This window comes from Lactuca saligna, chromosome 6 (assembly GCF_052625555.1).
Source record: "Lactuca saligna cultivar CGN05327 chromosome 6, ASM5262555v1, whole genome shotgun sequence".
In the NCBI taxonomy this organism is placed as follows: Eukaryota; Viridiplantae; Streptophyta; class Magnoliopsida; order Asterales; family Asteraceae; genus Lactuca; species Lactuca saligna.
In genome coordinates, this window is record NC_136422.1 from 181,465,420 (window position 1) to 181,488,899 (window position 23,480).

Here is a 23,480-nt window from a genome sequence, read left to right on the forward strand (position 1 = left end):
CACCAAATTGCCGAGGACTGCCAGAGGAGTTGATGCAATTTGGGTGATCGTGGATAGGTTGACAAAGAGCGCTCACTTTCTTGCCATCAGTGAGAGTTCTTCAGCGGAGAAGTTGGCGGAGGTTTACGTGAGGGAGGTTGTATCTCGGCATGGGGTGCCGATCTCGATTGTTTCAGACCGCGATGTGCGGTTCACTTCCCGCTTTTGGAAGAAATTTCATGAGGAGTTGGGTACTAAGCTGCATTTTAGTACCGCATACCACCCCCAGACCGACGGTCAGAGTGAGCGGACGATACAGACACTCGAGGACATGCTTCGAGCTTGTGTTCTGGACTTTGGGGGTAGTTGGGACACGTATTTGCCTTTGGCGGAGTTTTCCTACAATAACAGCTATCATTCGAGCATTGGTATGCCACCTTTTGAGCTGTTATATGGTAGGAGGTGTCGGACTCCCATATGTTGGGGAGAGGTTGGGCAAAGGGTAATGGGCAGTACAGAGATCGTGGATCAGACGTCAGAGCAGATACAGCTGGTCAAGCAGAGGTTATTGACCGCTCAGAGCCGACAGAAGAGTTACGCGGATAGACGCCGGTCCAAGCTAGAATTTCAGGTCGGCGACTTTGTTCTCCTGAAGGTCTCTCCTTGGAAAGGAGTGATCCGGTTCAGGAAGAGGGGCAAATTGGGGCCCCGGTTTATAGGCCCGTTTCGTGTGATTGCCAGGGTAGGCCGGGTAGCCTATCGACTGGAGTTGCCAGCAGAGTTGGGGCAGATTCACAACACTTTTCATGTATCGTAGTTGAGGAAATGTATAGCCGATGAGTCGGCAGTGGTTCCACTTGAGGATATTCAGGTTGATGCGAGCCTGAATTATGCGGAGAGACCAGTGGCTATTAGGGATCGGAAGATCAAGGTTTTGAGGAACAAGGAGGTACCTCTGGTACTGGTTCAGTGGCAACATCGGAAGGGATCAGAGATGACCTGGGAGCCGGAGGATATGATGCGGAAGCAGCATACGGAGCTGTTTTAGAGCGAGACTTCGAGGGCGAAGTCCCGTTCTAGTGGGGGAGAATTGTAACATCCGGATTTTTACCAGGTATAATGTAAGTTTAATTGTGTTGTTTTGTAAGAGGGACTCGGCGAGTCAGGGCTCAGACTCGCCGAGTAGGGACGCGGGTTTGAGCGAAGGTGCGCGCTTGGACTCGGCGAGTCCAGGGCATGGACTCGGCGAGTCTGCGCTGTGTTAAGAAACCCTAAATCCCCGGGTTTGTGGCCTATTTAAGGGGCCTTATGGCCGTCATTTGCGCTCATCCAACCCCCAGAGTGTGTCCCTAGAGTTCTTGAGCGTTTGGTGAAGGATTGAGAGCAAATCTTGACCTTGTGAGTGTTGTTTAGCAAGAAGAAGGAGGCTCTAGGCAAAAGGAGGCAAAGGAGGTTGCCATTTCGTGGATTTGGAGCTTGGATCATCACTTTAGAGGTAATATTTCGGACCATTTCCTGTTTGGTGAACTTGATGCAAGTTAGGGTTAAATATGATCATTTATGGGGTGATTTGGTGCCCTTTTGTTCCCTCTTTGAGTTGAGACCATGGATCTGGGTCCATAGAGGTCCAGGGGGCCTCACTCATCAAGCTTTATGGGTAAAAATGGAGTCCTTGGCCTTGTGTTGAAGTAATAGAGTCAAAATCATCATTTGTGATCATGTAGAGGTTATTCATGCATCAAGACTGGGACTTTACGTGCTAAGTAAGCATGGGGGGACTGGATCTATGGATTAGTGGACTGGATCTGGCCTTTAGAGCAAGATTGAGTTAGTGCATGGCATGGACTCGCCGAGTCCGAAGAACAGACTCGGCGAGTAGCTTGAATGTTACACGACCACTCAGCGAGTGGCCTCGCCGAGTTGGGATGAGTGAACCCAGTGGGTCAAGGGGGAGTCAGGATGGACAGGTGGACCGAGTCAAACCGGACTCGCCGAGTCGTTCTGGAGACTCGGCGAGTTGAGTCGTGGTGGCCCCACAACTCGTGCCAGGTGGAGCTCGTCGAGTTGGGAAGGGATGCTCGACGTATCAAGAGAGAGTTTCAGGGAAATTGGTGATTTCGCTCAGACTCGCCGAGTCGCTATAGTGCACTCGCCGAGTCCGGTCAAGTTGACCGTTGACCAGCGTTGACCTAGATTGTCCTGTTATGGTATGGTTAACCCTAGTTGGGAAAGTGTTAATTAGAGATATATTGTGCTATAGGGGGGACTTCAGCTCGGCAGATCGAGTGTTTAGCAATTTCAGGGTTACGGTTTACCGAGACACACGAGGTGAGTCTTCTCACTATACTTTACCTTGAGTAGGTAACCAGAGTTATGTGATAGAATATTTGTATGCGATGTATGTTATGTGTTGTACTGCATTACTTTTATGTGTTTGATGCTGTGCATGTTTACAGAGCTAGAACCGGAAGGTTCACAGAGTTAGAACCTGAGGGTTCACAGAGTTGGGTGCACGGACCCACAGAGTTATAGCCTCGAGTGGCTAATATGTGTTACATGTAGTATTTTGGGAAACTCACTAAGCCTTGTGCTTACAGTGTTGATGTTATTGTTTCAGGTACTAGTGACGACCGTGGGAAGGCGCCGGCTTGATCCGTACACACACGTTTGGAGCTTGACATTTTGATCTTGGGATTTTGCAATGTATTGTTGAACAATTTAAAAGGGGTTGTTTTATGAATATTGATGGAACTATGTTTTTATAAAATCGAAAATTTTGTTTGAAAAATTGAGTGTTACATTGTGGGTTAGGGAGAATAATTGGAGAAGGAAGAGAAGTGTGATTTCCATGGTCCAACCATGGAACACCATCTTCATTAGGAAAGATTATTCCAAGGGATTTGGGATGATCATAATATGGGAGATATTCAAGTTAGATGATTTCAATTCCTTAATATAACATCCAATATGAAATATTAAGGTTAGGACCCAACACAATAATTTATAACTTAGAAGAAGGATGCCGTAATCCAATCTATAAAATATTTGAAGGTAGGCGAATGACGATTCACAAATTTCCACCATGAAAAATGAAATAATTTATTAGGTTTTAATTGGTTTTGAAACTCCTGGATCTTTTGAGATTCATTGAACTTTTCAATGGCATGTTTCAATCTCGATTGTGCCCTCTCAAGTTTTGCGACTGGGATGCCGATGATCACAAAACAAGGTGTGAATAACAATGCAAATATACTTGGTACCCTTAATATTTACCCCTCAATCGATGTGCCGGTTAACCAAACGCACTCTATCGATACTATAAAAAATATTAAGTCACCCTTTGCCTACCTTGTTAAATCAAGCTAGTGTGTCGGTTACCCACATGCACTCCACTAACCGACTTAAGCAAAGTGCAAAGTGTAATTTCATGGGTTAGCACCAAAATCACATTTTCCTAAGTAACTAAGATTATGTATTAATAAGAGTTTAGTTACTTAGTATCTATCATTAATAGCTATCATTGTCATCAGGTTGGACATATGAAGGCCAACTGTCCACGGCTTGCTGCAGGACCGGTGTAGGCTCCAGCACCGGCTACGTTGAGGATCACAGGTGGAGGCCAGGGTGGAGCAGAGCCCTCGAGGGCTTAGGGTCGTGTTTTTCAGCTTGCTGTTGTGGGTATGTTTCGCTCTGTTGTTTTGATTATTTATGATTGTTGTAGAGTATTGTTATCTGTTGGTTTTGTTGGTTGGTTATGGAATGGCATTTCGGGTTTTCGTGTGGTATCCGTTGTCCTTGAGGGTTTGGTGAGTTGTGATCGAGATTTCGTTTTGGTATCTTTTGTTCCCTGAAGGATCGTTATGTTTATGGATTAGAACTTCGAGCTATCGTTGATTATCCTTGTGGGGATTGGTGGCGGATGCGGCGTTGGTTTGAAGGTCGGGTAGATTCTGCAGACTGAGGAATGGATATTTGAAGATTGGGTTCCTTTCGAGTGGGTTGTTTAGTGTGGAAACATGATTTTTTTATGAAAGTTGTTGGCGCTGGTGAGAAACATTTTGCGTATAAGTGTTGATTTTCTGCAAGGTTACCTTGGGAGATTGGTGTTGGCGACCGGTGATTTATTGTCAGTATCTTAAGTGGGGGAGAATTGTAGATTCTCCGGATGATCGTTGGGTCTGAGAGGTTGTTTAGCTGCTTGGGGAAATTCAGCGATATTTCTATCAGTCGAGAGCAGGCTCGTATGGGTGAGTAACAGGCGTGCGGGGCGGGATACAGACCAGGAGCAGTTGATTGTGGAAGGCATGGGAGCGGGCCGGGATCGAGTATGTATGATGGAGATAGAGTTCGGAATCCCTAGAGGGCTAGAACGGTATGCACGGGAGGATTTCCCGAAGGGATAGTTCGGAATGATGAATGTTAGTTGAGCGGTCCGGGTAGACTGAAGGGCGGTAGGCGTACCAGTCAGGCCGAAGGCTCGGAGTACGGTCCAGTCAGATTGGCTGAAGGTCCTGAGAGTGGTCCAGAATGGCTGAAGGCCTGGGGAGGCGGTCCAATCATGCTGAAGACTCTGCGAGTATTGTTGGATCGGTTCAAGGTTATGGGTTGCGTATGTTGCAGTGGGATTTCATTGGGAGGTCTGGCCCCGGGTAGCGATTTTGAGCAGTAAATGTAGTGCATGGGCTTGAGAGTCCCTGCGATGAGAATCAGAGTGGTGGTGATGCATGGATGTCGGGTACGCTTTAAGAGGTAATGTAGCGTGGGATGAGCACCATAGTGCCTATCATGGTGACTGGGCGGATGAGTGGTTTCCTTGGTAAGGAAAGAGGGAGGAATGAAATTCCGAAAAGGGAGCGCGAATTCACGGAAAAGAAAGCGGCAGTGTAGAGTTACAATAGGAGTGGTCCGTCGATGGTCTTGAGTAAGTGTGTTGCGGCGGTAGAATAAAGCTCATTCGACTTGATATGTTGTTCAAGGGCGCGGAGGGAATACCGCGGCGTAGAGTCAGAGAGAGAGTCTTGGACTCTCAGTGAGATTCTGATCAGGGTTTTGGGTATGTATCAGCGGTTCACCCTGGAAGGATGTTTGAGGATATCATCTGTGTATCAGGTTATCCAAGCCGGAGGGTGCTAGAGCTAGATCGGCATGTGTGTGGAGAACTCGGGTGAGTTGCTCTGGAGTGGAAGAATGGATCTTTCGGTCGACATGGGATGGATAGAGTGGAATTCGGATCGGGTATCCAATGGTTCGTGGCTTATTAGACATATGAGTCAAGTGAAGGATGAGAATTGGAGTGGTAAGGCATCATGGGTAATTCTCGGTTGTTGAGTGTGGTTATCGGAGGGTACAGCTGGAGCCCGGTTTGAGTAGGTGGAGGGGACACCGTATGGAAAGAGAAGGTGAGCTTCTGGGTTCTATGATTGTACCTTGAGGGACTTGGTTCGGTCAAGGTCAGGTGGCGCGTCGTGGGAAGTACTTTGAAGATGAGATGCCGTAGGCTTCGAGGACGAAGCCTAATTTAAGTGGGGGAGAATTGTAACATCCCGGAATCGCAAGAGTAGAGTCGAAGGGCTAAAAGTGTAAGTTTTAGAGGGTGACTCGGCGAGTCCATGGATAGACTCGGCGACTCAGGTCGCGGCTATGGTCGCGTGTCAAGTGGCCTACTCGGCGAGTCCAAAGATGGACTCGGCGAGTAGGTGCTGTATGAAGAAAACCCTAATTTTCGGGGTTGAGCCCTATATAAAGAGCATTATACCCCTCCACAGCCTCCCTTATTCCCCCCTTGAGTTCCAGAAACCCTAAGTTCGTGGAGAGTTCATTTGTGGAGCAAATTAGAGCTTGGAGAGGTGTTGTTTGAAGAGATCTTGAAGGAGAAGGGGCTTGGATCAAAGGGCTTTGCTTGGATTCGAGTTTGGTTGCTATTGAGACATCTTTTGGAGGTAATACTTTCGTTCTTGGGTTGTATCTTCCTAGTTTCTCATTTTGGGGTTGTGTGGGGTGCTTGGTTGTGTGACATTTTGATGTAGGAGGATGGATCTGAGGTTGCTACCTCAGATCTGGAGTGGAGAAGACCTTAAGAGCATTAAAGCCCCTGTTCTTGTGTTGTTAATGAAGCTACCATGTCCCAAACCTTGGTTTTAAGGTGAATATGGCTTACATCTCGTTAGATTCACGTAAAGTTTGCCACTTTACGTGATGGATGGATTGTAGGAGGTTGGATCTATGCTTTGGATCAATTGCATGGCCTGAGATGCTTCTGTATGGATTCAGACCGGTGGTACTCGACGAGTCACATGGGTGGACTCGACGAGTTGCTTGAAGATGGCCTGGAACTCGACGAGTTTGAAGAACAACTCGGCGAGTAGGTTGAAGATAGCCTTGGACTCGATGAGTCCATTTGGACTCGGCGAGTCTTGTCGAGGAAGTCCCAATATTTCTGGTTGAGTCGATGAATCGGTGAGTCAAGGGATGACTCGGTGAGTTGGGTGCGAGTGGACTCAGAGTTGTTGGACTCGACGAGTCTTGGGGTGACTCGGCGAGTTGGGTCACTGATTGAAGGAAGTTCTGAGCATATGGACTCGGCGAGTCATCAGGTTGACTCGGCGAGTAGGGTCAGTCGGGGGTTGGCTTTGACTTGTCCAAGGTTGACCAGTTGTCTTCCAGGGGTATTTTGGTAATTAAGGGTATTTATTGGGTTGTATGTTTTGATGTTCAGTGGAGGAGTTCGTGTCAGAGTTCGGAGCAGCGGGATCTTATCTTTTCAGCCGACAGTTTCGAGGTGAGTTATCCTCACTATATCAACAGGGTCTAAGGCACCAAGGCCGGCCCTTTATTGGATTGAGATTCGGATATGGTTATGATGTTATCGTTTGATGTGTCTGCATCCTGGTAGTTAGGATGGTACATGCTAGGAGACCTTGTTAAGGTTAGTTTCCCGATATACAGAGTGATGCTATGCTAGTGACCGGTTAGGTCGGTAACCCGGTTAGGGTAATGATATGCTATGTGATCTGCTTGCTCGGTTTGTTGACTATGACTGTTATATGATTGTATGTTTTGTGCACATGGTTGTTTGGACTGGAGATGGGTTGAGGCGGGTCCTGCTTTGTGCTGTAGGCCAAGATACCCAGGGCGGACCGGTTATTCCGAAGGCCCAGCGAGCGGTCCGGATAGGCTGTAGGCCCCTCGAGGGCGGACCAGACGTGCCGAGGCTCGGAGAGTGGACTAGGCCGACTGAAGGCCCGATGCGGGCGGACCAGTTACACTGTAGACTCAGAGAGTGGACCAGGTGGGTTGAAGGCCCGATGCGGGTGGACTAACCCCACTATAGACTCGAAGGACATGACTAGACCTGGAGGATGGGTGCGATGGACTGAAGGCCCGATACGGTGGACCAGTCACACCGTAGACCCGATATGCATGGCTGTTCTATGTTCTGTTATGTTATGTATGTTTTATATGTTTTGGACCGGAAGGTCGCAGCCTGGAAGGGCATATACGTGGTTGGTATTTTGGGGGTATCTCACTAAGCTTTCGGGCTTACAGTTGTGGTTTAATGTTTTTCAGGTTCTTCCGGAGACTGTGGCAAGGCGAAGGCGCGATCGTACCGCTCCTCATGATTTTGTAGCAATGTGATTCTGGGAATACTCTAATGATTTGTATTGAAAACCTTTTTGTAATCATTTTAATGAAAATCGGGTTGTTTTGAAAATTTTAAATTTGGTTGTATATTTCGGATGTTACAAGTTGGTATCAGAGCCTTGGTTTGAGTGAATTGGAGGAACACTTGTGTGACTCCAGTCTCATATCGAGGAGGGTTTTCAAAAAGAGAATTTAAAATGGTTTTCAAATTAAGTAAAGGAGGACGCGGAGGTACGATCAGCCGGAGCCAGTAAGTAACCCCAAAACACCATACATGACAATTGTTTTATTGAGCTTTGATAGAACAGCATGCTAGAGTAGGCTAGGGATCTTCAGGATTTCTTGATGAGTTGCCTAATTTATGATGCCTGCTAGCCTAGGGTTCCTTGTGAGAGATTTCTAGTGTTCCTCTAGTTGTGAGGATAGAGTGTTGTTATGTATGTCACTAGGGTGTTGTGGGAGTACTTCATACCAATATGGGTAGGTGTGGAAGGTAGTATGGGCCCGTACTACTGGAAGCACGGACTCATACGCGTATCAGGGAAACCATGACCTCTAGGGTTGGGATGAGAGCTGGTTCCCGGGATAGTGGAATATGTCTGAGATTTGGTGGTTTATTTTCAGTATGGAGATTTCAGGGCACGCTGGGAGTGGATCCGGGTCATGATCAGGAGCAGGAGAGGGAGTTCTGGGTGGGTCTGTACAACCCGAGGTTGTCAGCCAGATGAGTACGCACGAGTTGGATGCGAGGATTCGTGAGATCTTGCATGATGAGGTTACTGCATTGTTTCGGGCTGAGCTGCCGGAGTTGTTTGGGTCGATCAAGACCGCCATGGTGGAGTACTTTGATGAGCGCTATGCGACTCTCACGGAGACAGCTGCCGTGGCGGCTACAGCAACTGTAGCAGCGGCAGGGGGAGGAGCTAGTAGAGGTTTTCAGTATCGGGACTTCGATAATACGAAGCCTCCCACTTTCGATGGAGTTCAGGATCCGATCGTTGCTATGAGGTGGTTATCAGATGTGGAGGGATGTTTCTTCACGTGTTCATGCCCTGCTGATCAGAGGGTGAGGTGTGCTCTGAACCTGTTGAGGCTTGGAGCAAAGGATTGGTGGAGATTGACCACGGGGTCGTACTCGGATGCGCAGAGGGCTGCGATTTCATGGGATCGGTTCAGAGAGATGTTCAACACCCGTTATGTTCCGCAGGTCGAGAGGGAGAGGTTGGCTCAGGAGTTCTTGGAGCTGAAACAGGATTCGGAGTCGGTGACGGAAATCACCAGGATGTTTACTGAGAGGGCGATGTTTTGCCCTGAGTTCGCTTCGGAGCAGTCTCAGATGTCCCGATATCTGAGTATGCTAAAGAGGGACATCAGACAGTTTGTGTCTGCGCAGAGGTGCGAGACTTTGCTGGAGTTGCAGGAGGCCGCCAGGCGGCGTGAGTTAGAGATTGAGTTACAGATGCGTGAGCTGAGGCAAGCTCCGGTTCAGTCGCAGCCGGCGATGAAATGGTCTAAGACCGTTGATTCCAGGATGGGAGATCAGGGTAGCCACGTCTGTGGAAAGTGTGGAAGGGGTCACGCCAGGGTTTGCCGGTCCGGTGGAGCATGCCGCAAGTGCGGAAAGGAGGGACACTGTGCGAGGGATTGTCGGCAGTCAGTGCCGGTTCGGGATTTGAGGATATGCTATCATTGTCATCAGGTTGGACATATGAAGGCCAACTGTACACGGCTCGCTGCAGGACCGGTGCAGGCTCCAGCACCGGCTACGTTGAGGATCACAGGTGGAGGTCAGGGTGGAGCGGAGCCCTCGAGGGCTTAGGGTCGTGTTTTTCAGCTTGCTGTTGTGGGTATGTTTCTCTTTATTGTTTTGATTATTTATGATTGTTGTAGAGTATTGTTATCTGTTGGTTTTGTTGGTTGGTTATGGAATGGCGTTTCGGGTTTTCGTGTGGTATCCGTTGTCCTTGAGGGTTTGGTGAGTTGTGATCGAGATTTCGTTTTGGTATCTTTTGTTCCCTGAAGGATCGTTATGGTTATGGATTAGAACTTCGAGCTATCGTTGATTATCCTTGTGGGGATTGGTGGCGGATGCGGCGTTGGTTTGAAGGTCGGGTAGATTCTGCAGACTGAGGAATGGATATTTGAAGATTGGGTTCCTTTCGAGCGGGTTGTTTAGTGTGGAAACATGATATTTTTATGAAAGTTGTTGGCGCTGGTGAGAAACATTTTGCGTATAAGTGTTGATTTTCTGCAAGGTTACCTTGGGAGATTGGTGTTGGCGACCGGTGATTTATTGTCAGTATCTTAAGTGGGGGAGAATTGTAGATTCTCCGGATGATCGTTGGGTCTGAGAGGTTGTTTAGATGCTTGGGGAAATTCAGCGATATTTCTATCAGTCGAGAGCAGGCTCGTATGGGTGAGTAATAGGCGTGCGGGGCGGGATACAGACCAGGAGCAGTTGATTGTGGAAGGCATGGGAGCGGGCCGGGATCGAGTATGTATGATGGAGATAGAGTTCGGAACCCCTAGAGGGCTAGAACGGTATGCACGGGAGGATTTCCCGAAGGGATAGTTCGGAATGATGAATGTTAGTTGAGCGGTCCGGGTAGACTGAAGGCCGGTAGGCGTACCAGTCAGGCCGAAGGCTCGGAGGACGGTCCAGTCAGATTGGCTGAAGGTCCTGAGAGTGGTCCAGAATGGCTGAAGGCCGGGGGAGGCGGTTCAGTCATGCTGAAGACTCTGCGAGTATTGTTGGATCGGTTCAAGGTTATGGGTTGCGTATGTTGCAGTGGGATTTCATTGGGAGGTCTGGCCCCGGGTAGCGATTTTGAGTAGTAAATGTAGTGCATGGGCTTGAGAGTCCCTGCAATTAGAGTCAGAGTGGTGGTGATGCATGGATGTCGGGTACGCTTTAAGAGGTAATGTAGCGTGGGATGAGCACCATAGTGCCTATCATGGTGACTGGGCGGATGAGTGGTTTCCTTGGTAAGGAAAGAGGGAGGAATGAAATTCCGAAAAGGGAGCGCGAATTCACGGAAGTGAAAGCGGTAGTGTAGAGTTACGATTGGAGTGGTCCGTCGATGGTCTTGAGTAAGTGTGTTGCGGCGGTAGAATAAAGCTCATTCGACTTGATATGTTGTTCAAGGGCGCGGAGGGAATACCGCGGCGTAGAGTCAGAGAGAGAGTCTTGGACTCTCAGTGAGATTCTGATCAGGGTTTTGGGTATGTATCAGCGGTTCACCCTGGAAGGATGTTTGAGGATATCATCTGTGTATCAGGTTATCCAAGCCGGAGGGTGCTAGAGCTAGATCGGCATGTGTGTGGAGAACTCGGGTGAGTTGCTCCGGAGTGGAAGAATGGATCTTTCGGTCGACATGGGATGGATAGAGTGGAATTCGGATCGGGTATCCGATGGTTTGTGGCTTATTAGACATATGAGTCAAGTGAAGGATGAGAATTGGAGTGGTAAGGCATCATGGGTAATTCTCGGTTGTTGAGTGTGGTTATCGGAGGGTACAGCTGGAGCCCGGTTTGAGTAGGTGGAGGGGACACCGTATGGAAAGAGAAGGTGAGCTTCTGGGTTCTATGATTGTACCTTGAGGGACTTGGTTCGGTCAAGGTCAGGTGGCGCGTCGTGGGAAGTACTTTGAAGATGAGATGCCGTAGGCTTCGAGGACGAAGCCTAATTTAAGTGGGGGAGAATTGTAACATCCCGGAATCGCAAGAGTAGAGTCGAAGGGCTAAAAGTGTAAGTTTTAGAGGGTGACTCGGCGAGTCCATGGATAGACTCGGCGACTCAGGTCGCGGCTATGGTCGCGTGTCAAGTGGCCTACTCGGCGAGTCCAAAGATGGACTCGGCGAGTAGGTGCTGTATGAAGAAAACCCTAATTTTCGGGGTTGAGCCCTATATAAAGAGCATTATACCCCTCCACAGCCTCCCTTATTCCCCCCTTGAGTTCCAGAAACCCTAAGTTCGTGGAGAGTTCATTTGTGGAGCAAATTAGAGCTTGGAGAGGTGTTGTTTGAAGAGATCTTGAAGGAGAAGGGGCTTGGATCAAAGGGCTTTGCTTGGATTCGAGTTTGGTTGCTATTGAGACATCTTTTGGAGGTAATACTTTCGTTCTTGGGTTGTATCTTCCTAGTTTCTCATTTTGGGGTTGTGTGGGGTGCTTGGTTGTGTGACATTTTGATGTAGGAGGATGGATCTGAGGTTGCTACCTCAGATCTGGAGTGGAGAAGACCTTAAGAGCATTAAAGCCCATGTTCTTGTGTTGTTAATGAAGCTACCATGTCCCAAACCTTGGTTTTAAGGTGAATATGGCTTACATCTCGTTAGATTCACGTAAAGTTTGCCACTTTACGTGATGGATGGATTGTAGGAGGTTGGATCTATGTTTTGGATCAATTGCATGGCCTGAGATGCTTCTGTATGGATTCAGACTGGTGGTACTCGACGAGTCACATGGGTGGACTCGACGAGTTGCTTGAAGATGGCCTGGAACTCGACGAGTTTGAAGAACAACTCGGCGAGTAGGTTGAAGATAGCCTTGGACTCGATGAGTCCATTTGGACTCGGCGAGTCTTGTCGAGGAAGTCCCAATATTTCTGGTTGAGTCGATGAATCGGTGAGTCAAGGGATGACTCGGTGAGTTGGGTGCAAGTGGACTCAGAGTTGTTGGACTCGACGAGTCTTGGGGTGACTCGGCGAGTTGGGTCACTGATTGAAGGAAGTTCTGAGCATATGGACTCGACGAGTCATCAGGTTGACTCGGCGAGTAGGGTCAGTCGGGGGTTGGCTTTGACTTGTCCATGGTTGACCAGTTGTCTTCCAGGGGTATTTTGGTAATTAAGGGTATTTATTGGGTTGTATGTTTTGATGTTCAGTGGAGGAGTTCGTGTCAGAGTTCGGAGCAGCGGGATCTTATCTTTTCAGCCGACAGTTTCGAGGTGAGTTATCCTCACTATATCAACAGGGTCTAAGGCACCAAGGCCGGCCCTTTATTGGATTGAGATTCGGATATGGTTAAGATGTTATCGTTTGATGTGTCTGCATCCTGGTAGTTAGGATGGTACATGCTAGGAGACCTTGTTAAGGTTAGTTTCCCGATATACAGAGTGATGCTATGCTAGTGACCGGTTAGGTCGGTAACCCGGTTAGGGTAATGATATGCTATGTGATCTGCTTGCTCGGTTTGTTGACTATAACTGTTATATGATTGTATGTTTTGTGCACATGGTTGTTTGGACTGGAGATGGGTTGAGGCGGGTCCTGCTTTGTGCTGTAGGCCAAGCTACCCAGGGCGGACCGGTTATTCCGAAGGCCCAGCGAGCGGTCCGGATAGGCTGTAGGCCCCTCGAGGGCGGACCAGACGTGCCGAGGCTCGGAGAGTGGACCAGGCCGACTGAAGGCCCGATGCGGGCGGACCAGTTACACTGTAGACTCAGAGAGTGGACCAGGTGGGTTGAAGGCCCGATGCGGGTGGACTAACCCCACTGTAGACTCGAAGGACATGACTAGACCTGGAGGATGGGTGCGATGGACTGAAGGCCCGATACGGTGGACCAGTCACACCATAGACCCGATATGCATGGTTGTTCTATGTTCTGTTATGTTATGTATGTTTTATATGTTTTGGACCGGAAGGTCGCAGCCTGGAAGGGCATATACGTGGTTGGTATTTTGGGGGTATCTCACTAAGCTTTCGGGCTTACAGTTGTGGTTTAATGTTTTTCAGGTTCTTCCGGAGACTGTGGCAAGGCGAAGGCGCGATCGTACCGCTCCTCATGATTTTGTAGCAATGTGATTCTGGGAATACTCTAATGATTTGTATTGAAAACCTTTTTGTAATCATTTTAATGAAAATCGGGTTGTTTTGAAAATTTTAAATTTGGTTGTATTTTTCGGATGTTACAAGTTGGTATCAGAGCCTTGGTTTGAGTGAATTGGAGGAACACTTGTGTGACTCCAGTCTCATATCGAGGAGGGTTTTCAAAAAGAGAATTTAAAATGGTTTTCAAATTAAGTAAAGGAGGACGCGGAGGTACGATCAGCCGGAGCCAGTAAGTAACCCCAAAACACCATACATGACAATTGTTTTATTGAGCTTTGATAGAACAGCATGCTAGAGTAGGCTAGGGATCTTCAGGATTTCTTGATGAGTTGCCTAATTTATGATGCCTGCTAGCCTAGGGTTCCTTGTGAGAGATTTCTAGTGTTCCTCTAGTTGTGAGGATAGAGTGTTGTTATGTATGTCACTAGGGTGTTGTGGGAGTACTTCATACCAATATGGGTAGGTGTGGAAGGTAGTATGGGCCCGTACTACTGGAAGCACGGACTCATACGCGTATCAGGGAAACCATGACCTCTAGGGTTGGGATGAGAGCTAGTTCCCGGGATAGTGGAATATGTCTGAAATTTGGTGTTTTATTTTCAGTATGGAGATTTCAGGGCACGCTGGGAGTGGATCCGGGTCATGATCAGGAGCAGGAGAGGGAGTTCCGGGTGGGTCTGTACAACCCGAGGTTGTCAGCCAGATGAGTACGCACGAGTTGGATGCGAGGATTCGTGAGATCTTGCATGATGAGGTTGCTGCATTGTTTCGGGCTGAGCTGCCGGAGTTGTTTGGGTCGATCAAGACCGCCATGGTGGAGTACTTTGATGAGCGCTATGCGACTCTCACGGAGACAGCTGCCGCGGCGGCTACAGCAACTGTAGCAGCGGCAGGGGGAGGAGCTAGTAGAGGTTTTCAGTATCGGGACTTCGATAATACGAAGCCTCCCACTTTCGATGGAGTTCAGGATCCGATCGTTGCTATGAGGTGGTTATCAGATGTGGAGGGATGTTTCTTCACATGTTCATGCCCTGCTGATCAGAGGGTGAGGTGTGCTCTGAACCTGTTGAGGCTTGGAGCAAAGGATTGGTGGAGATTGACCACGGGGTCGTACTCGGATGCGCAGAGGGCTGCGATTTCATGGGATCGGTTCAGAGAGATGTTCAACACCCGTTATGTTCCGCAGGTCGAGAGGGAGAGGTTGGCTCAGGAGTTCTTGGAGCTGAAACAGGATTCGGAGTCGGTGACGGAAATCACCAGGATGTTTACTGAGAGGGCGATGTTTTGCCCTGAGTTCGCTTCGGAGCAGTCTCAGATGTCCCGATATCTGAGTATGCTAAAGAGGGACATCAGACAGTTTGTGTCTGCGCAGAGGTGCGAGACTTTGCTGGAGTTGCAGGAGGCCGCCAGGCGGCGTGAGTTAGAGATTGAGTTACAGATGCGTGAGCTGAGGCAAGCTCCGGTTCAGTCGCAGCCGGCGACGAAATGGTCTAAGACCGTTGATTCCAGGATGGGAGATCAGGGTAGCCACGTCTGTGGAAAGTGTGGAAGGGGTCACGCCAGGGTTTGCCGGTCCGGTGGAGCATGCCGCAAGTGCGGAAAGGAGGGACACTGTGCGAGGGATTGTCGGCAGTCAGTGCCGGTTCGGGATTTGAGGATATGCTATCATTGTCATCAGGTTGGACATATGAAGGCCAACTGTACACGGCTCGCTGCAGGACCGGTGCAGGCTCCAGCACCGGCTACGTTGAGGATCACAGGTGGAGGTCAGGGTGGAGCGGAGCCCTCGAGGGCTTAGGGTCGTGTTTTTCAGCTTGCTGCTGTGGGTATGTTTCTCTTTATTGTTTTGATTATTTATGATTGTTGTAGAGTATTGTTATCTGTTGGTTTTGTTGGTTGGTTATGGAATGGCGTTTCGGGTTTTCGTGTGGTATCCGTTGTCCTTGAGGGTTTGGTGAGTTGTGATCGAGATTTCGTTTTGGTATCTTTTGTTCCCTGAAGGATCGTTATGGTTATGGATTAGAACTTCGAGCTATCGTTGATTATCCTTGTGGGGATTGGTGGCGGATGCGGCGTTGGTTTGAAGGTCGGGTAGATTCTGCAGACTGAGGAATGGATATTTGAAGATTGGGTTCCTTTCGAGCGGGTTGTTTAGTGTGGAAACATGATATTTTTATGAAAGTTGTTGGCGCTGGTGAGAAACATTTTGCGTATAAGTGTTGATTTTCTGCAAGGTTACCTTGGGAGATCGGTGTTGGCGACCGGTGATTTATTGTCAGTATCTTAAGTGGGGGAGAATTGTAGATTCTCCGGATGATCGTTGGGTCTGAGAGGTTGTTTAGATGCTTGGGGAAATTCAGCGATATTTCTATCAGTCGAGAGCAGGCTCGTATGGGTGAGTAACAGGCGTGCGGGGCGGGATACAGACCAGGAGCAGTTGATTGTGGAAGGCATGGGAGCGGGCCGAGATCGAGTATGTATGATGGAGATAGAGTTCGGAACCCCTAGAGGGCTAGAACGGTATGCACGGGAGGATTTCCCGAAGGGATAGTTCGGAATGATGAATGTTAGTTGAGCGGTCCGGGTAGACTGAAGGCCGGTAGGCGTACCAGTCAGGCCGAAGGCTCGGAGGACGGTCCAGTCAGATTGGCTGAAGGTCCTGAGAGTGGTCCAGAATGGCTGAAGGCCGGGGGAGGCGGTCCAGTCATGCTGAAGACTCTGCGAGTATTGTTGGATCGGTTCAAGGTTATGGGTTGCGTATGTTGCAGTGGGATTTCATTGGGAGGTCTGGCCCCGGGTAGCGATTTTGAGTAGTAAATGTAGTGCATGGGCTTGAGAGTCCCTGCAATTAGAGTCAGAGTGGTGGTGATGCATGGATGTCGGGTACGCTTTAAGAGGTAATGTAGCGTGGGATGAGCACCATAGTGCCTATCATGGTGACTGGGCGGATGAGTGGTTTCCTTGGTAAGGAAAGAGGGAGGAATGAAATTCCGAAAAGGGAGCGCGAATTCACGGAAGTGAAAGCGGTAGTGTAGAGTTACGATTGGAGTGGTCCGTCGATGGTCTTGAGTAAGTGTGTTGCGGCGGTAGAATAAAGCTCATTCGACTTGATATGTTGTTCAAGGGCGCGGAGGGAATACCGCGGCGTAGAGTCAGAGAGAGAGTCTTGGACTCTCAGTGAGATTCTGATCAGGGTTTTGGGTATGTATCAGCGGTTCACCCTGGAAGGATGTTTGAGGATATCATCTGTGTATCAGGTTATCCAAGCCGGAGGGTGCTAGAGCTAGATCGGCATGTGTGTGGAGAACTCGGGTGAGTTGCTCCGGAGTGGAAGAATGGATCTTTCGGTCGACATGGGATGGATAGAGTGGAATTCGGATCGGGTATCCGATGGTTTGTGGCTTATTAGACATATGAGTCAAGTGAAGGATGAGAATTGGAGTGGTAAGGCATCATGGGTAATTCTCGGTTGTTGAGTGTGGTTATCGGAGGGTACAGCTGGAGCCCGGTTTGAGTAGGTGGAGGGGACACCGTATGGAAAGAGAAGGTGAGCTTCTGGGTTCTATGATTGTACCTTGAGGGACTTGGTTCGGTCAAGGTCAGGTGGCGCATCGTGGGAAGTACTTTGAAGATGAGATGCCGTAGGCTTCGAGGACGAAGCCTAATTTAAGTGGGGGAGAATTGTAACATCCCGGAATCGCAAGAGTAGAGTCGAAGGGCTAAAAGTGTAAGTTTTAGAGGGTGACTCGGCGAGTCCATGGATAGACTCGGCGACTCAGGTCGCGGCTATGGTCGCGTGTCAAGTGGCCTACTCGGCGAGTCCAAAGATGGACTCGGCGAGTAGGTGCTGTATGAAGAAAACCCTAATTTTCGGGGTTGAGCCCTATATAAAGAGCATTATACCCCTCCACAGCCTCCCTTATTCCCCCCTTGAGTTCCAGAAACCCTAAGTTCGTGGAGAGTTCATTTGTGGAGCAAATTAGAGCTTGGAGAGGTGTTGTTTGAAGAGATCTTGAAGGAGAAGGGGCTTGGATCAAAGGGCTTTGCTTGGATTCGAGTTTGGTTGCTATTGAGACATCTTTTGGAGGTAATACTTTCGTTCTTGGGTTGTATCTTCCTAGTTTCTCATTTTGGGGTTGTGTGGGGTGCTTGGTTGTGTGACATTTTGATGTAGGAGGATGGATCTGAGGTTGCTACCTCAGATCTGGAGTGGAGAAGACCTTAAGAGCATTAAAGCCCATGTTCTTGTGTTGTTAATGAAGCTACCATGTCCCAAACCTTGGTTTTAAGGTGAATATGGCTTACATCTCGTTAGATTCACGTAAAGTTTGCCACTTTACGTGATGGATGGATTGTAGGAGGTTGGATCTATGTTTTGGATCAATTGCATGGCCTGAGATGCTTCTGTATGGATTCAGACCGGTGGTACTCGACGAGTCACATGGGTGGACTCGACGAGTTGCTTGAAGATGGCCTGGAACTCGACGAGTTTGAAGAACAACTCGGCGAGTAGGTTGAAGATATCCTTGGACTCGACGAGTCCATTTGGACTCGGCGAGTCTTGTCGAGGAAGTCCCAATATTTCTGGTTGAGTCGATGAATCGGTGAGTCAAGGGATGACTCGGTGAGTTGGGTGCGAGTGGACTCAGAGTTGTTGGACTCGACGAGTCTTGGGGTGACTCGGCGAGTTGGGTCACTGATTGAAGGAAGTTCTGAGCATATGGACTCGGCGAGTCATCGGGTTGACTCGGCGAGTAGGGTCAGTCGGGGGTTGGCTTTGACTTGTCCAAGGTTGACCAGTTGTCTTCCAGGGGTATTTTGGTAATTAAGGGTATTTATTGGGTTGTATGTTTTGATGTTCAGTGGAGGAGTTCGTGTCAGAGTTCGGAGCAGCGGGATCTTATCTTTTCAGCCGACAGTTTCGAGGTGAGTTATCCTCACTATATCAACAGGGTCTAAGGCACCAAGGCCGGCCCTTTATTGGATTGAGATTCGGATATGGTTATGATGTTATCGTTTGATGTGTCTGCATCCTGGTAGTTAGGATGGTACATGCTAGGAGACCTTGTTAAGGTTAGTTTCCCGATATACAGAGTGATGCTATGCTAGTGACCGGTTAGGTCGGTAACCCGGTTAGGGTAATGATATGCTATGTGATCTGCTTGCTCGGTTTGTTGACTATGACTGTTATATGATTGTATGTTTTGTGTACATGGTTGTTTGGACTGGAGATGGGTTTAGGCGGGTCCTGCTTTGTGCTGTAGGCCAAGATACCCAGGGCGGACCGGTTATTCCGAAGGCCCAGCGAGCGGTCCGGATAGGCTGTAGGCCCCTCGAGGGCGGACCAGACGTGCCGAGGCTCGGAGAGTGGACCAGGCCGACTGAAGGCCCGATGCGGGCGGACCAGTTACACTGTAGACTCAGAGAGTGGACCAGGTGGGTTGAAGGCCCGATGCGGGTGGACTAACCCCACTGTAGACTCGAAGGACATGACTAGACCTGGAGGATGGGTGCGATGGACTGAAGGCCCGATACGGTGGACCAGTCACACCGTAGACCCGATATGCATGGCTGTTCTATGTTCTGTTATGTTATGTATGTTTTATATGTTTTGGACCGGAAGGTCGCAGCCTGGAAGGGCATATACGTGGTTGGTATTTTGGGGGTATCTCACTAAGCTTTCGAGCTTACAGTTGTGGTTTAATGTTTTTCAGGTTCTTCCGGAGACTGTGGCAAGGCGAAGGCGCGATCGTACCGCTCCTCATGATTTTGTAGCAATGTGATTTTGGGAATACTCTAATGATTTGTATTGAAAACCTTTTTGTAATCATTTTAATGAAAATCGGGTTGTTTTGAAAAAATTAAATTTGGTTGTATTTTTCGGATGTTACAATTATACATGAAAATATGAACATTCCAAGGCATTATCCTAACTAGCATATAAAACAATGATTCATATGTAATAAAGCAAGTTAAAAGACATACCTTTTGATGTAGCTTGATTCCATGGAGCTTAAGAGCTTAGTGCCCCAAGTGTGACACCTCAAATGATTCACACAACACCAAATACACTTAGAATAACTTGTGAGAAATGAGACAATTCATGAAATCGGCTATCCCTCTCCATTCCTTCATTTTGACCGATTTTTGGGAAGAATAAGATGCTTATATAGTGTGTCACAATTAGGGTTACACCATGTAATTTCATGGACTTTCATTTCCATGATCCAGGGGTACATAAACACCATGGAGCATCCTATGGGTTTTAAGCCAACTTGATAATCCATGGAGCATTAACCAACTATAAAAGTATGGATGATTTACACAATCAACCCATATATTTAATTAGTCTCCTTTTGATAACTTAATTAATTCCAAATTAATCCTTGATCAATACTAATTAAATAATCTTATTAATATATTAGATCTTATAATATATTAATTAACCTTAAGTGTTATTTCTCTCATTTTAGTCTATCCAAATGCATGATGCCATGCAACCCAAATGGACCATGCCAATCGGGTCAAGTACATACCAAATATAGTTATAGACTTAGACACTAATCCAACAATGTAATCTTGGACAACAAATGAGAAACCCATCACATAAGGTGGAAGCTTTGAGAGTTGAGCTTGAAAGAGCCCATGAAAAATTAGATCGTGAACCAGATAATGAAGAGATTAGTGTTGAGCATGCGGTGTACCTGGAAGAAATCACCAAAGCCTTATGTGAAGAAAAATGCATCCTAAGACAAAAAGAGACACTTAATTGGCTTAAAGAAGGAGATAGGAATACTAAATATTACCATAAAGTCATTAAAGAAAGACAAAGCAGAAATAAAATTAACTCCATCACTAATGGGGACAGTATGGTGCATGGGGCTGATAAGGTTGCTGATATTGTTGTTGCTCATTTCTCTAACTTCCTTGGAAAGGCTAGAGATGTTGATCCTTTAGTCTCTCCAAACGATCTTTTCAGCAATACCTTAACGAATGAAGAGGAAGACTGGATGGTTAGACCAATTGAAGATGAGGAAATCAAACAGGCCATGTTTGATATTGGGAATGATAAAGCACTAGGACCTTATGGGTTCACTTCTACTTTCTTTAAAAAGGCATGAGACATAGTGGGTAAAGAAGTGTGCAAAGCCGTCAAAGAACTCTTTCTTTTTGGATAACTTTTACAAGTTGTCAATCATACGATCTAGGCCCTGCTCCCAAATGTGGAAGTCCCTAATATTGTGAAGGACTTTCGCCCTATATCTTGTTGCAATTTCATCTATAAATGCATTACAAATATCATCATGACTAGGATGGCCCCTTCTCTACACAATCTGGTTAAGGTGAACCAATAAGTCTTTATTCCAGGTAGAGTTATCACCGATAACATCCTTCTTTCATAGAATGATTCAATGGATAATGAAGTGTGTTTCGACCTTTTTTTTTTATCTATTAGCATAAATGGAGATAATAAAGGGTATTTCATGGGGAAAAGGGGGCTTAGACAGGGAGATCCAATGTCTCCTTATCTCTTTATGCTAATCATGGAGGGTTTTACCCTTATGATCAAATGGTGTATACAACATAATCCAAAACACAAGTATCACTGGAGGTGCAGGAAGCAAAAACTAACTAATCTTTGTTTTGCAGATGATCTATTAATTTTCAGCCATGGGAGTATTCAAGCAGTCCAGGTGGTCAAAGACTCTTTGCAGGAGTTCCAGTCAGTGTCGGTTTTGATTCCTAGTCCTCCGAAAAGTTTGATTTTTTATGGAAAGATCAATGATGCTTTAAAAACCCAATTTTTGAATATAATGGGTTTCGTGGAAGAAAAGCTCCATGTTCTCTATCTCGGTATTCCTTTGATTGGTACTAGAATGCTTGTCAAGGACTGCAACAAATTGGTAGAGCAAAGTGAAAGCGCAAGTTCATAGTTGGAAGCATAAAGCTCTATCATTTGCCGGAAGACTACAACTCATTAATTTTGTGCTCCAATCCCTCCAAGTTTATTGGTGCTCGGTTATGCTCCTCCCCCAAACAACCATTAAATATATTGAAAAAGTATTTAAGAGTTTCTAATGGAGTGGTGGCGACTTGAAGAAAGGCAGTGCTAAGATTGTTTGGAAAATTGTGTGTAGACCTAAAGATGAAGGATGATTAGGAATTCGCAATTTGCAGACTTGGAATGAAGCTCTTTTATCTCGATAGATTTGGAGACTTTTTACTGCAAAAGACTCTTTATGGGTTGATTGGGTAAAAATCCACCATCTTAGACAATAAACTTTTTGGGAGGTTAAAAGCAAGGATCTAGAAGATTTCTCTTGGTCTAATATGCTTTCTTTGCGAGATAAGATCTGGAAACACATATGGAGAATACCCGGGGATGGAACCAATATCAATTTATGGTATGACAACTGGTATTCAGGTGGCCCCTTGATTAATATTATACCGGAATATGAGAGGGATATACATGGGCTATCTAGTGACCTCACCTTGAACCAATTTTGCAGTAATCATAACTCGAGGTGGCATTGGGGATGGGGATTTCATTTTCCTAATCTCCAACTTTAGGGTCTCCATAGTCTTTAAGTCAACAAAGATGAAGAGGTTTATTGGTGGGACTTGGAAGGAAAGAATGTTGAGTACTCTCTTACTCATGTTTGGAAGGATATTAGGATAGCTAGCCCAGTTGTTTCATGGTATAAGGTGGTTTGGTTTAAGCTCAACATACCAAGCCATGCTTTTATTTTTTGGCTAGCCATACATAACAGATTAATGACTTAGGAACGAATGCTTATATGGCAAAACTCAGCGAACCTCCAATGTTTTTTTATGTAAGATGGTGCCTGATTCGACGACCCATTTATTTTTTAAGTGCCAGTATTTGCGCGAGGTTTGGACTAAGGTGTGTGATATGTGTAACATCCAAATCCCCGATTTTAAATTGAAACAAATAACCGACTATCAAATTTTGTGCCTTCAAAGTAATCACATCCAAAGAGACATTGAAAGACTTGCTATGGCATCCACGATCTATTTTATCTGGAAAGAGAGGAACTATCGACATCACAATGGTACCACCATCACCAACGCTAAACTTGCGATTGAAGTTTTCAACACTTTGAAAGCTCGATTATATGGAGTTCCCCTCAAATGGCCAGTCCCTATGGAAGAAGTGTACAAAAGATGGAAAATCCCAAGGCCTAACAATTGGCCTCCAATCAACAATGATGGTCATGTTGCTTAATATCGTTTACGGGTTATGGTGTATCTTCAGCTATCTGGTCTTATGGCTTGTGGGCTTTATGAGTATTAGTATTTTTTGTGTAATTTTCTCACTTATGTTGCTATTTGGGGTCTAACAAATGGCATGACTTTTTGTTAGTTGGTTAACCTATTCTAACATGTACTGTATTTTTTTTCTTTTTTTCTTTTAATGCATTTACTGGAGGCGTTGCCCTCTTTTCCCTCCAAAAAAATTAGAATATTCAAAATGTATAATATCATTCATTTTTCAATCAAATGACATATTTCAAGCTCTTTCAATCAAATGACATATTTCAATCTCTTGTATCATATCTATTTCTCATTTGTTATCTTTATTTAACTTTTTAAAAATTTCAGAAAAAACTAATCATTTCTTGAAATTTCATAATAGTTTTGTTTTTTCCGAGAAACCAAAATTTTATGTTTGGAATTTCATTTTGGGATGTAATATTTTCTAAGAAAAAATATTTCTAATGGAACATAAAGTTAGTATGGATTATGGAATGTCGGAAACCATCCATCTCGAAGAAAGATATAATTTTTTTCAAAAAAACAAAATACTTGATTATTTTGAATTTTATTTTTTATGATCACTTCTATCTATATATCAAATTTCAGTGAGAAATCTTTAGTAGATTCGTTATATTTGGAAACCATATTCAATTAATTCATAATATTTTCTTTTAGCAAATAAACCTAACAAGCATACAATTGTTTACACATTTAGGATGTTATCTCGGTCAACAAGTCACCAACTGATTA